We start from the raw sequence: 14,996 nt of genomic DNA, 5'->3' as shown, positions 1-14,996 counted from the left end.
GTATAAAACGTGGAGTCTTGTGTGTCAGACAGTATATTCTCCCTTCTTTCTATGAAGTCTATTTTGAATGTTATAGAATACATTTACAGTTAGATCTTGCTTTAGTTTATGGTGAAACTGAGTGGAACATTGAGAAAGATGCACGGCAGGAACAGAGGTGGTCCTCTGAAGGGTCATGGTGCTTCCTTCACATGGGTTTGCTCTTCGAAACAAATGACCTTATGTGTATGGAGCATGGTGTCTGTAGGAAACTCATAAAATAGTGCTGATCTCCTAAGCACTTTGTAGGTGTTAGTTTTTAGCTTTATGATTATCAGAGCAGGCTGTTCTCAGTGAAAAAATAAAAAGCATTCATTGGGAGTCACTGTCTGATTTCCTTTTTTTATGTGATCCTGAGTTATCTTTTTCTCTCTCTGATGTATATGCTTCTACCAATGCTAGCACAGATCCTGCAGAAGGTCAAAGTTGACTTAGCCTTGGTTACCAGTTTATTCACTGCATGGACTTTTACACAGTGCTGTTCCTGTGTCTCCACAATCTTCTGCTTTCTGTTCACTTCATGTTTCTGCCTTTCCAACCCACTCAGCATGTGGCCAGATTTGCAGTAGATCTCAGTTTGGGATTTAAACAGAAAAGACAATGATGATTTGAGAACTTCAGAAGTCCTAGGTCATGTAACACTGGGTCTATGCTGGAAATCCTGCCTCTTGGTGGCCCAGAAGGTGCTGATAGAGGTCTCTGCACAACAACCAGAGTGGGTTATTCTTAGATGTAAATCTATATGTTTGCACACACACACACACACACACACACACACACACACACACACACACACACACCCTTCACAGACACATGTATGAGAGGAAGTGGGGGGAGTTAGGGTGTCACCGGCTCTTTTGCCTGTTCTTGAACCCTTTCCCTCTGACTGGGTTGCCTTTTCCAGCATTGATGTGAGGGTTTACAGAATCTTACTGCATATTTTTATGCTCTGTTCTGTTGATATCTCTGGGAGGCCTACTCTTTCTCTCAAGGGAAGTGAAGGAGCAGTAGATCTGGAAAAGATAGAAGAGGAGGGAAGACTGTGGTCAGGATGTATTGTATGAGAGAAGAACAAATTTAAAAAAGAGTGAAATGCAAACCAACCAACCAACCAACCAACCAAACACCCATCACTGGCTTGGAATTCAACTCTGTGGACCAGGCTGTGCTTGAACTCACTGAGATCTTCCTGCCTCTACCTCTTGAGTGCTGGGATTAAAGGCAAGAGCTACAGTGCCTGGCTAGAATTTTTTTTTTAAGTGATGACTTGGTTCTCCTGTCCTGAATTTGATAGAAAGATAAGAAGAGTCTTGGGAACCTGAGCTGATGTGTAGAGCAGTGAAATAAGTGCTTTGGGCGTGTTATTGGAGCCTTGGGTAGAAGAGAAGTCTTTTGACCTCTAAGATTTTATAGGTCAAGCTTCTGCTTTCGAAGCCTCATGAATAATTGAAATACACAGATACTTCTGTTGGAAAGCACACTTGATTTATTCAGCTGCTGCTTGTCTCAATTCTGGGTTATTCATTCAGAACCACTTCCAGGTACACCTGACAGCTTCAATTACCCAAGCCCCAGATCTGGGTACTCATGCCTATAACTTGGTGTAATTTAAGCTCAAGTTATATTGTGAGCATTTAAGAATTTCAAGTGCTTTTACATCCTACCTCAGACTCTCCTTGTACAATGCCTGAGTTATCCCTAGACAGTTCCAGAGTGTCTGCTGTCCCGGGCCCAAATGCTGGTGAATAAATGAACGTGGTTAACTGCAGGCCTGCCCTGGGAACTGGTAGATATGACCTGCAAGGACAGTGGACACATCAGTGAGGAAAATTAGACACACAGGACAGGAAGTCGACACAGAGCCCCCAAGCAAAATTATTTTCATTTTTTAAAAATTTATAAAAATGTGTATGACTTAATTTTCCTCTGAAAATAATTTTATCCATAGGTTTAGATAAGATTACCCATTCATTCACATTTTTTCAGTGCTTAATATAGATAAACTATTTTAGAGTCACGAAAATAGTCATTAAATATTAAACCTAATTCAACCACCAGGATGGTTGTCTCTGCTGGGTTGAAAATCAACCTGACAATTCATGCATGCCTAAGGTTACAATAAGGAGACACAGAGGCATCTGTTAAGTATTTTCTTATTTAAGTGTTTCTATTCTTTTAGCCGTGTATGTGTGTATATATAAAACTAAATACATGTATAACTACATATATAGTATAGTTATATATGTTGAATATAATATGTAATATATAATGTGAAATGTATGCTGTGTATTGTATATGTATTGTGTACACACACACACATGCACACACACACATGCACACACACACACACCAATGTGAAGGATGGGGCAGTGTTTTTCATGTCTAGACATGCACATATACTCACAGATGAACTTATACTCACATAAAAACATATGCTCTTCTAATCAAGTGTGTAACCAGCTTACCATACCCAGCAGTTCTAATGCACATTTCTTTTATTGAAAATGCACTTTATTCCTCCTCTCTCCTAATGGCATATACTTTGTATGCAATGCGATTTCACTCCGAACAGTTAAAGTTCTTAAAAAGTTACCTGGAGATTAAAACAAATGTATTTTTCTAAGGGCATCTTTCATTTCTAAAAGGTCCATGGCTTTATCAAAGACTCTAGAGCCAGTTATAATAAAAATACAATACTGGAGATTAATTTACCTGACAACTTAATGTGAAAACTAGAGAAAGCTTTCTCCTCCCATTAGGAAACTGCAGAACTCAATATATTTTTGCAATTCTAAAATCTATGAACCATCAAGCAGATGAACAAAACAGGCTTAGACTGGAGAAGGAATTATCAAAAGCCAAATTTAATGAAAGAATACCATCCCAATAACAAAGAACGATTGTAACTAGATCAAAACCCCCAACCGTGTGGGAAAGAACTGAGCAGTGGCTTCACGGAAGAGAACAAGCAGAGAGCAAGCAGACACATGAGAAAATGTCTTAACTAATTTTTTTTCAAGACCATGATAAAATGCCTGACAGAGTCCACTGAAAGAGGTTAGGGTAGATTTCTGTTCAGAGTATCAGAGGGCGCATGATGGGGAGGCATCGTTGTGGGACAGGGCAGCTTGTGTTTTGATCGTTCAAGAAGCAGAGAAGCATGTGGTGTCTGTGTTCCTCTGACTCGTGTTTGTCCCTTTACTCCTTGGGATAGCGATACCCAGATTCAGGTGAACCTCAGAGACATGCCAAGAGGTGAGTCTCATCAGGCTCTTCTGTGACTTTGAGTCCAGGGAATGTGACAATGAAGACTAACCACCAGATGTGTCTTGGAGGTATTTTAAACTAAAATGACAATGAAGTACTCACATCCAAAACACTGCCAATATTCATGATACGAACAATAATAATACAAAACAAAACAAAACAAAAAAGGTCCCATTCAATTCCCAAGAGAATTAGCAGTTTCTTCCAAAGAAAATATACTATTTACATATAACCCCCAAATCACATTCTTTGATTAATTACTCAAATAATTAAGAACTTAAGTTTGAAGGAAAACCTGGAAGCGAGTGTGCATAGCAGCTTTACTTGTAAGTGTCCAAATCCTGGTAAAGAAGACTTCCGTAGACGGTATATACAGACAATGGCATGTGATTCTGTATTAAACAAAAAGGAGCTCACATAAAACCGTGGAGAGACATGAAGGAAACAAATGCATATTAATGAGTGAAAAGAGATCCTCGGCAAATATGGTGCACTGTAAGGTTGCAGCTCTATGACGTTCTCGGGAAGAGGAAATTATGACGATCATTAAAGGGCCATTGCTTGTCAGAGAAGAGAAGACATAACAGGTGGTGAATAGGAGGAATCCAGGGCGCTCAAGCAGCTTTGGAGGATGGCACTGTGGTGGGTACCTATCACTGTCCATCCGTCCAAGCCCTCAGAATGCACGGTGCCAAGAGGGGGAACCCAGGATGAGCGGTAGACTCAGTGATAGTGACGTGCTTGCAGGTTCAGAATGCACGGTGCCAAGAGGGGGAACCCAGGATGAGCGGTAGACTCAGTGATAGTGACGTCATTGCAGGTTCAGAATGCACGGTGCCAAGAGGGGGAACCCAGGATGAGCGGTAGACTCAGTGATAGTGACGTGCTTGCAGGTTCAGAATGCACGGTGCCAAGAGGGGGAACCCAGGATGAGCGGTAGACTCAGTGATAGTGACGTGCTTGCAGGTTCAGAATGCACGGTGCCAAGAGGGGGAACCCAGGATGAGCGGTAGACTCAGTGATAGTGACGTCATTGCAGGTTCAGAATGCACGGTGCCAAGAGGGGGAACCCAGGATGAGCGGTAGACTCAGTGATAGTGACGTGCTTGCAGGTTCAGAATGCACGGTGCCAAGAGGGGGAACCCAGGATGAGCGGTAGACTCAGTGATAGTGACGTGCTTGCAGGTTCAGAATGCACGGTGCCAAGAGGGGGAACCCAGGATGAGCGGTAGACTCAGTGATAGTGACGTGCTTGCAGGTTCAGAATGCACGGTGCCAAGAGGGGGAACCCAGGATGAGCGGTAGACTCAGTGATAGTGACGTGCTTGCAGGTTCAGAATGCACGGTGCCAAGAGGGGGAACCCAGGATGAGCGGTAGACTCAGTGATAGTGACGTGCTTGCAGGTTCATTCGTTGTGATGAATATCTTACTGTGTTGTGGGCTGGGGATGTGGTGGGTCTGTTTGGGATGAGGGATATGGAATGATAACCATCACTACACATATTTTATTTTTTTTTTTCTGGTCTTGGTACAAATCCAGAACTACTCTAAAAACAAGATGTATTAATTAATTAAACAAACTACTCAGTTTTATGGTGAAAAAGCCTTCTGGTTTTAAAGAAAAAAATTTAGAAAGCAAGGTGTGCTGCTTCCATTGCATCATTCATAACACGGGCATGTTAGGCATGTTATGAATTCTGTTTGTAAGTTGAAAGCAGCATTCTTTTTTTTTTTTTCTTTTTTTCCGGAGCTGGGGACTGAACTCAGGGCCTTGAGGTTGCTAGGCAAGTGTCTACCACTGAGTTAAATCCCCAATCCGAAAGCTGCATTCTTATCATTAGGTTACAAAGTGACTAGTATTATACTACTAAGTCTTGCAGTCAGCCAGTTATATCTTCTTTTTTTAAAAAATTATTTTTCTTGAATATTTTCTTTATTTACATTTCAAATGTTATCTCCTTTCTCCCTTTTTCTAGTACCCCCTCCCCTCCCCCTGGTTCTATGAGGATGCTCCCACTCCTACCCACCTACTCCCACCTCAGTGCCCTGGCATTTCCCTACATTGGGGAAACGAGTCTTCATAGGACCAAGGGCCTTTCCTCCCATTGATGCCCAACAGGGCCATCCTCTGCTACATATGCAGCTGGAGCCATGGGTCCCTCCATGTGCACTCTTTGGTTAATGGTTTAGTCTCTGGGAGCTCTGGGGTGTCTGGTTGGTTGATATTGTTGTTCTTTCTATGGGGTTGCAAACCCCTTCATCTCCTTCAGTCCTTTCTCTAACTCCTCCATTGGGAACCCTGTACTCAGTCCAATGGTTGGCTGTGAGCATCTTCTTCTGTATTTGTCAGGCTCTGTTAGAGCCTCTCAGGAGACAGCTATATAAGGCTCCTGTCAGCATGCACTTCTTGGCATCCACAATAGGTCTGGGTTTGGTGACTCTATATGGGATGGATCCCCAGGTGGGGCAGTCTCTGGATGACCTTTCCTTCAGCCTCTGCTCCACATTTTGTCTCTGTATTTCCCCTGTGAGTATTTTGTTCCCCCTTGTAAGAAGGACTGAAGCATCCACACTTTGGTCTTCCTTCTTGAGTTTCATGTGGTCTGTAAATTGTATTGGGTATTTCCAGCTTTGGGGCTAATATCCACTTATCAGTGAGTGTATAAAATGTGTGTTCTTTTCTGATTGGGTTACTTCACTCAGGATGATATTTTCTAGTTCCTTCCATTTTCCTAAGGATTTCATGAAGTTATTGTTTTTAATAGCTGAGTAATATTCCATTGTGTAAATGTACTACATTTTCTGTATCCATTTCTCTGTTGAAGGGCATCTGGGTTCTTTCCAGCTGCTGGCTGTTATAAATAAGGCCGCTGTGAACATAGTGGAGCACATGTCCTTGTTATATGTTGGAGTATCTTTTGAGTGTATGCCCAGGAGTGGGATAGCTGGGTCCTCAGGTATGCCTAATTCTCTGAGGAACTGCCAGACTCATCTCCAGAGTGGTTGTACCAGGTTGCAATCCCACCAACAATGGAGGAGTGTTCCTCTTTCTCCATATCCTCCCCAGCATCTGCAGTCACCTGAGTTTTTGATCTTAGCCATTCTGACTGGAGTGACATGGAATCTCAGGGTTGTTTTGATTTGCATTTCTCTGATGACTAAGGATGTTGAACATTATTTCTTTAGGAGCTTTACCTTGGTTTTTGTGACAGGTTGTCTCTCTGGGAACAATGGGGAACCCATCAGCTAGGCTAAGCTGGCTGTGAGGAAGTCCTAGGAATCTACCTCTCTGTCTCCCCATTAGAGTATTGGAAGTCACCATGCTGGAAATTGTCATAGATGCTAGCTCATGTTTACAAGGTAAGCACACCACTGACTGAGCCATTTCCCCAGCCCCAACAGTAAGTTTATCTCAAATCTGGACCATTTCTCCCACCCTTTACCTCTTTCTTTTTTCCCTCTCTCCCTTTGTTCTCCTTCTCTTTTGCCTTCTCCTCCACCACCATCCTGAAACATAACTTTACTGCCTTCCAGACGAGAATGTGACATTCATTTTCTATTAAGAAATGAGCCCATTTGAATTCTGCTTGTTCAACTTTTCTTAACCAGAAGTCCATGTAAGTATGCATACTTCCCAGAAGACTCATGTTTTGTGCATTTTATAGTCCTAAAATAATAAAAAAAAGACACTGAGAATTGATGCAAGTGCATTGTGTAATAAGCATCTCTCACACACTACTCTCCCTCCGCCTTCCCCCTCCTCCCCTCCCTTCCCCCTCTCTTTTTTCTTTATTCCTTTCTTTTTCTCTTCCTTCCTTCCTTCCTTCCTTCCTTCCTTCCTTCCTTCCTTCCTTCCTTTCTTTTTTCGATTTCATGGGGATAGTCAGGAACGTGATGGTAGTCGGGACAATCAGCTTACTCTGAGAAGAATGGTCACATTTGAGAATGTGTCCTCATACTTGTATTGAGGAGAATATCTGTAAATGGAGCCTAACTTATTTGATACCAAAGGATATACATATGTTTCTGAGTTCTTACCAGTGCTTTACAAAGGGACAGTTATGAGTCACTAGTCATAAAGTCAATTGATTTGTACTTATAGAGAAAGGATGATTGAGAACAAAAACTCAGAATACATGTATGTAGGAAGGTAAGTACTCTTTTGGGAGCAACTGTTTAATTAATTTGCTAGATTAAGTTACTCATTTAATTTTTTTATTATAGATTGTAAGCAAAATCATTACATGATTTTGTCCCCTTTGTCCCTTTTAAAATTAAGATTATAAAGTAGTAACAATGCCTAGCACCTTGACCTTGCCCTGAGTCCCTTTTTCTTAAAGCACTCTGAGTATTCCATTAGTGAATGGCAGTATCTCACATAGGATGGCGCTTCGCAGTGGTACACATGGATAGCTATTCTATTCCCTCTCATTCCTCACAGCACCTGCAGCTAGTCCATGGTGCACTTGCCACATGCCTGACCTCAGTTGTTTGAACTCTCCACATGCCTTCCTCAGGATATTGTGTTTGCTCTTCTTTTTCTATAGAAAGATTTTCTTCTTGGCCTTTTTGCAGTCCTGGATCCTTCATCTCTACAAATCCCATCGCGAAATCTTCCCGACAGTCTCACGTTTGAACCAATGACCCTCATCTCTTACTGTCATCAATTTACTCTTCTTAATTTCTGTTCTCATTTTATTTGTACAATATAATTCAAAACCAGGGGTCCATGTCTATTTCATCAAAAGTCTCAGATGCCTGCAGCCGTGGCTGGCCAATGTGATTTGTTATATGAATGAATAGATGTAAGTATTCATTTACTTAATTGTTCCTTAATTACCTTTCCCACCGCAATAAAATTTCCTTGCGGGTACAATGTTATCATTTCAGTTTGCAGCTGTCTCACAGGGTTGGAAATAGCACCAAGCTCAGAGGATAGATATAGTAAATGTTTTTAATGAATCTAATAAAACCAGATTCAAAAATCTAGCTCATATTATTAGGGTCTAGGGCAGAAATACAAGTTATCCACATACCATAGATTTAAATATTTATAGATCATATTAACACATTGAGCATAGTACATTCTACTTTCCTACCTTGACAGATATGCATGCATAATAATCTAGGGGGAAAATAGATCCTAGGACTTCGCAGAGCTCTGGGGTACATGCAGAATTTGATGGTAGGGACAAAATTAGCTCATGTCATCCACCCACATTTGTGATCGGTTTTTCTCCCTCTACCTCCTCAATCTTGCAATATGGAGGATCCTAAATGAACACATCGGTCCTATATGGATGTTTAATTGGAGATACATAAAGGCATATCTTACCCTATATCTCTGTCTGAAATATATTTGTACTTAAGACCAATTGCCTCATAAATATTCTCCAACTTGGACGCTGTGTGTTGACCCAGGAAAGAATCCCTGTGCAGGTTTCAGAAATGGACTTGGGGCTATGTTTCTGCCACAAATATGGGCTCTCTGGAGTGAGATCCTCTTTGGTGGTTCTAAGCTCTGAGTGGGTCCAATTCCTTTACTTCCTGGAGTTCTTATCTGAGTGGAGGAACACAGAAGGGAGCAGGCTTGGTAAGGCCACTTAGAATCAGAGGCCTTGATCACTGAACTGAAACCCACATAGGGATAGAGAAGTAGCTGGTATGAACTTGGTAAGTATGGAGACTAGAAGGAGGGTGTCTTAGTTAGGGTCTTATTGCTGTGAACAGACACCATGACTAATGTGAGTTTTATAAAGGACAACATTTAATTGGGGCTGGTTTACAGGTTCAGAGGGTCAGTCCATTATCATCTAGGCAGGAACATGGCAGCATCCAGGCAGGCATGGTGCAGGAGGAGCTGAGTTCTACATCTTCATCCAAAGGAAGCCAGGAACAGACTCTGCATCTTAGGAGGAGCTAGGAGAAGGGTCTCCAAGCCCACCCCACAGTGACACACTTCCTCCGGCAAGGCCACACCTTCTAATAGTGCTACTCCCTGGGCCAAGCATATGTAAACCATCATAGAGGGGAAGAGAGAGCAGAAGTTATCTGGCATGGATGTGTGGTTAATTAGGTCATCAAACAGGATTCTTCATGTTACTGTTAGCATCATTTGAGAGTCGGTAGAAATAAAGGGTATTGGTGGTGGTGGTGGTGGTGGTGATGGTGGTGGTGGTGGTGATGGTGGTGGTGGTGTGCATGCGTGTGTACATGCGTGAATGCGTGCGTGAATGTGTGTGCATGCGTGTGTGTTCACAAATGTGGGGAAATCAGAGGTATCTCATTAGGACTCTTCCATAGTGGCTCTCCATCTTATTTTTTGAGTCAGGGTCTTTCATGGAACTGGTGGGCAAGCAAGCCCCAGGGATCCTGTCTCCATGTTCCCAGTGCTGGAATTATAGCAGTATGATACTTACTCCTGGCTTTTTACACAAGTGTTAGATTCTGAACTCAGCTCTCCATGTTTGTGATGCAACCACTTGACTAACAGGAGCCATCTCCACAGCCTGAACGTGAGAGTCTTTGAGCTAAAGGGTTTCCGGAGCCCCATCCCATCAACATTTCTGACTCATACCAGGAAAGGAATAATTCTGGCAAGTCACTTCAGCTTGTTTCCCAGTGCAAAGAAACTGATGCCTAAAAGAATTCTCTGGAAGACATTCAGTGAATACTTAAGGGTAAGAAATGTGCACTTAAGGAGTAATCTGTGCCCCTGACTAATGTGGGAGAACCAGCTCCCAGAATGCACCTTAAGAAGTTGGGGGGCTGGGGATTTAGCTCAGTGGTAGAGCGCTTACCTAGGAAGCACAAGGCCCTGGGTTCGGTCCCCAGCTCTGAAAAAAAAAAAAAAAAAAAAAAAAGAACCTCGGGAAGAAGTTGGTATTACTTGTGGGTTCATTTAGAAGAACATATACAAAATTAAATCCAACATCTTTATTGACATGTTTGAGTTGTCAAGCACCTTTCAAAGGCAGCCACATCCCAGTTCCCCAGGATGAGCCAAGGAAAGAATGGCTGTGTGCTCTGCTGGAGTCATGTTTGCAATCTTGGTTATTTAATTATGTGTATGTAGGACATAGGTAAATGCATGTGAACTCAGGTGCCCACAAAGGACATTGGGTCTCCTAGAACTGGAGTTTATTGCTCAACGTGTGTCTGGAGAACCAAACTCAGGTCTTCTAGAATGATAGTACCCACTCTTAACCACTCGTCCATTTAGCTCATTAGTAAAGTCTTTATTGTGCTTCTTTTGGGGGAGGACTTGCTGGGGTTGATCTTTGGGGGTCCCATGCATGCTAGGCAAGCACTTTTCCAAGCTCTGTCCCTAACCTCAACTTTACCTCTTAATCCCCTTCGTATGTAAAAGAATAGGGAGGAGAATTTGTTAAAAAGAAATAAATTAACATTTGAAGCCGATATTCTACCAGTGCTCATTCCATTTCTTTCCTTTTTATTAATGTGACTTAAAGGGTCTTAAAAAATGCATTAAGACTCCACTCACTCCCCTAATTATAATTTATGCATCTTTTCCTTTAACCTCCATCTTCCGGGCTTGCTCCGCACCCTTCTATTTTCATTTTCCTTCAGAGCAGTGTTACAAGCCATCACCTTTCTCAGTAACAGGGCTGGGATAGTCAATAATTATGTGATTTTTAAAAATGATAAGTTCTTCTAATTGCCTAAGCTAATAAAATGACATAGAGCTGATAAGCCCGAATAATGCTCCTTAATTGCTTTAGCTAAAGATAGAGTGGCTGACAGGAGTTATAGACTTTTAACTTGGAGGAACACAAATGTTAAAGAGAATGACTACAAATTCCCAGGGAGAAATTGGCACTCGGATTTTCCTCTTGTTTGCAGGGAGAAAATATAAAAAGAATTTGATGTTCCACTCAGTTGTGTGATCCTATAGTTTCATGAAAGTTATTTTTTAAATAAAAAAACACAATGAAGGTGGACGGAAGGAACATAACAGTTAAATCATCTAGGGTGGAACTTAGAAAATATCTTTTTACTCATTAAGGTATCTCATCAGGAAAGTGCAATGACAGCCCATGGGATGAGGAAAGCTCACAGCACCATGCATCTGGCACCTGAAATATATAAAGAACACAACTCCAACAATAAAAGGGCTGAGAAGAAAAATGCACAATGGATGTGAATTGATATTCTCCACAGAAGGTGCATAAGTGATTTGTTAGTAAGTGATCGTGAACAGCAGGAGCCTCCAGAGAAATGCAAACCAAGCTGAGATAAGGCCTCCTGTAGGCCCTCTGGGCTGGCTCTAGTGAAGAGGAACATACTAACAGATGTTGATTGGCTCTTGGAGAGACTGGGATACCTGTGTACTGCTAATAAAAATGAGAAGTGGAGTGGTTGCTGCAGGAAACAGTCCAGCATCCCTTCAGAAGATTACAGCGTTCCCGTGTGACCCAGCAATTCAACCCCACCTAGGAGTAACCAGGAGGTTGAGCACATATGTTTACACTATTGTTCTTGGCTCCATTCATCATTTGACAAAGCAGCAGCTCAAATACCCATCAGCTGATGAATGAACACACACAAGCATCATAGCCATTCAATGAGATATTTGGGAATATAAGGGATGAAATTCTGGGACATATTCTACCATGAATGAGCCTTAAAACATGGCAATGAATGAAAGTGATCTGTAAAAACAGAGTTGTGTTGTCTAATTCTGTTATATTCCCCCAAATCAGTAGACTCACAGTTTGTAAGGAAGATTAAGGTTTACTTAGGCAAGAGGTAGTAGGAAATAAATAAGTGGTGAGTGCTGATAGCCATAGTGTTTCTTGTGAGAGGTGGTGAGAATGTTCTAGAAGTATATGATGGTGATGGTAACACAAGTACAGGTCACTAAAATGACCAAACTGAACTTATGCCACTAAGCTTGACACTGCATGTCCTTATGGTTATGCCTACTGGAGACAAATGGTGGAGCTCATGATGATTTGAGGGTAGATGGAAGCAAGATGGTGTGTGTGTGTGTGCGTGTGTGCGTGTGTGTGTGTGTGTGTGTGTGTGTGTGTGTAAATCAGAGAGGGTAGGGGTTGGGTTGTGTGTTCCATGCAATGCATATGAAAAAGGCCACTATAAAACATGACATGATAGTAATCTGGGCTTAAAACTTGGTGATTTTTATTTTTGTGTTTAAGAACTGTATTGAAAGTCTTGCACATATGTATTTCAGCCCTTGGCTTTCTCTTGTATAGTAAAATGCAATGGGCCTCATTTGAACTACTTGATTTTATGATAAATTCCACAGAGTAATCACAATTTTCTGATGTGTGTGTGTGTGTGTGTGTGTGTGTATGTATATATACATATATATATTATAAATTGGAGCATGAGAGTTTTGGTCTGTGTATGTCTTATAAGTCCTGGAAACAGTTTCAGTTTGAGCCTGTTCCTACTCTTTTCCATGTTTCAGTTTCTCTTATACACAATTACCTCTTAAGGGCTCCCATATCCTCTTAGGCCTTGTTCTAATTTAGTCTCTACACTGAAGCTCAAATTTTTATAAAATGCAAATAGAACCTCCTTGCTCCCCAATGATGAAACTCTTCAATGCTTCTTGATTGCTCATAAGATAGAGATCCAAGTCTCTGGGGCGCAGGAGGCTCTGTGAGTTTGAGTCTACACACTGTTTTCCTTCTGGCTCACCCCCTTCAGGCACGTGGGCCTCTGATGATTTCTCGAAGCACATGCATCTGCCCTGGAGCGGCTGTGCACGCTGGTTCCCACTGGTGTGATCCTGTTCCTTCAGCCTGCTGCAGCTCTCCAGACTGAGTCAGATCTCAGCACCAGTGATGCTGTTATCCCTACTCCTCCTCTCGGGTTATAGTTATATATACATCGCTGAATGGTATCAGCCCAGAGATGACCCTCCATCCCCTCTGTGACACCACTTCCCTGGCATATTCATGCAGGTGTGTACAATCTTTTGACACCATGGCACAACTTTGTCATCTATGAAATTTATTAATTTTTTCTTATACTTTTGCATTATTACATTTCTGTTGCTGTGATAAAACACCGCAGCCCAGGCGACTTAGAAGGAAGGGTTGATTCTGGGCCTATCCTTCCAGAGGAATAGGAGTCAATCAACATTATAATGGCAGCTACAGGTGGAAGGTGAAAGCTGAGGTATCAAGTCTCACACTGCAAACAGGAAACTGAAAAAGCTTACTTGAAATGGCTTTGGAAACCTCAAATCCCCCGTCAGTGACAGACTTCCTCCAGCAAGGCCATGTACCTCCTATTATTTTCCGAACAGCTATTAAACAAGGGAGTGGGGGAGGTGGAGGGGACCAAGTATTTAAGTAGCAGAGACTTATGGGGGAATTTCATCCAAACCACTATAGTTTGTGTGTGTGTGTGTGTGTGTGTGTGTGTGTGTGTGTGTGTGTGTGTGTGTATGTGTGTGTGTGTGTGTGTGTGTGTTGCATGTATGTGGGTGAACATGTACAGGGGCAGAGGGTTTGATGTGGTCTATGTAAGTGTGAAGGCCAGAGGGTGACACTGGGTATCATCTGTTGATGCGCCTAACTTTTTGATTGGATTATTTAGCGTAATTTTCAAACTATCAAGTATATACTAAAGCAAACAATGATTTAATATTTTTTTACCTTACTGTACAAGGACAAGAAACAGACACTGATCAGTTTCTTTTTGAGGGCTTTGTACATGAGCACTGTATCTGCCTCACTCCCATTTCTCTCCCTATCCTCCAACTCCTCCCACATCCATGGCCTCTTCAATTGTTATGGAAACAAACATTTACCTTTAGTGTTGTTCATATACACATGTCCAGGGCTAGCCGCTAGGGACTGGACAACCTATGTGGGAGTTTGTCCCTGGAAGAAATGGATATTTCCTCTCTCTGCAGCCATGGATCACTTGTAGGGGTGGAACCATATGGGATTTGCCCTGTTCACATTGGCGTGGCAGCTGGTAAGGTCATTATGCTGACATTGTTCAGGTAACTGCACTGTTAAGAGTTCATAGGCATATTTCCCTTGTCATACCTAGGAGATACTAGCTAGTAATAGGGGTCTAGCTATTACCATCCTTCTGTCACTCCAAGTCTTGGATGTTGTGGTTGCATTGCAGACAGATTGGGTGGCGTTTTGGATACCCACAAGCCCTTGGCCTCTGTACTTTTTACCAATTGTGCATCTCCATAGTAATCTCCATTTTTTACAAAAAGAAGGATCATTGAGAATAACTGTTTTCTCTGAGTCTTCGTAGCCAGATATAACTGGGTACTATGTCTAAAGACACACAGTTTTCTTATTTCCTTCCTTCCTTCCTTCCTTTTTTTTTTTAAAGATTTATCTATTTTATATATGTGAGCACACTCTTGCTGTCTTCAGACACACCAGAAGAGGGCATCAGATCTCATTGCAGATGGTTGTGTGGTTGCTGGGAATTGAACTCAGGACCTCTGGAAGAGCAGAGAGTGCTCTTAACCACGGAGCCATCTCTCCAGCCCCCTGTTATTTTCAACTAAACACTCTGCTGAAGATAGGCAGTTTAGACTGGTAGAGAACTAGAGGGATTCTTTCTTCAATTAGTGCCTAAGCAAGTTTGGTCTTTGTATAAAGAGGAACTGGGTTGTGTAGAAAATGGGCGTTCACCCAGCCCTCAGATTCTGTATGCCAAA

The 14,996-nt window shown here is 42.0% G+C and overlaps 1 long non-coding RNA gene across 1 annotated transcript; it reads right to left on the bottom strand.

The window, feature by feature from the left end:
* Positions 1-360: 360 nt before the first annotated feature.
* Positions 361-3,768, bottom strand: LOC120094851 (uncharacterized). The gene is made up of 4 exons (XR_015629977.1): positions 3,602-3,768; positions 1,704-1,836; positions 973-1,052; positions 361-738 (listed from the first exon to the last, which is right to left on the bottom strand). It is a non-coding gene; the product is annotated as an uncharacterized LOC120094851 (long non-coding RNA).
* Between the last annotated feature and the right edge of the window lie 11,228 nt (positions 3,769-14,996).

The sequence above is a fragment of the Rattus norvegicus genome, chromosome 9 (assembly GCF_021556685.1).
Source record: "Rattus norvegicus strain SHRSP/BbbUtx chromosome 9, alternate assembly SHRSP_T2T, whole genome shotgun sequence".
NCBI classification, from domain to species: domain Eukaryota; kingdom Metazoa; phylum Chordata; class Mammalia; order Rodentia; family Muridae; genus Rattus; species Rattus norvegicus.
The sequence above is the reverse complement of the archived record's forward strand: the minus strand, read 5'-3'. Positions and strand labels throughout refer to the sequence as shown.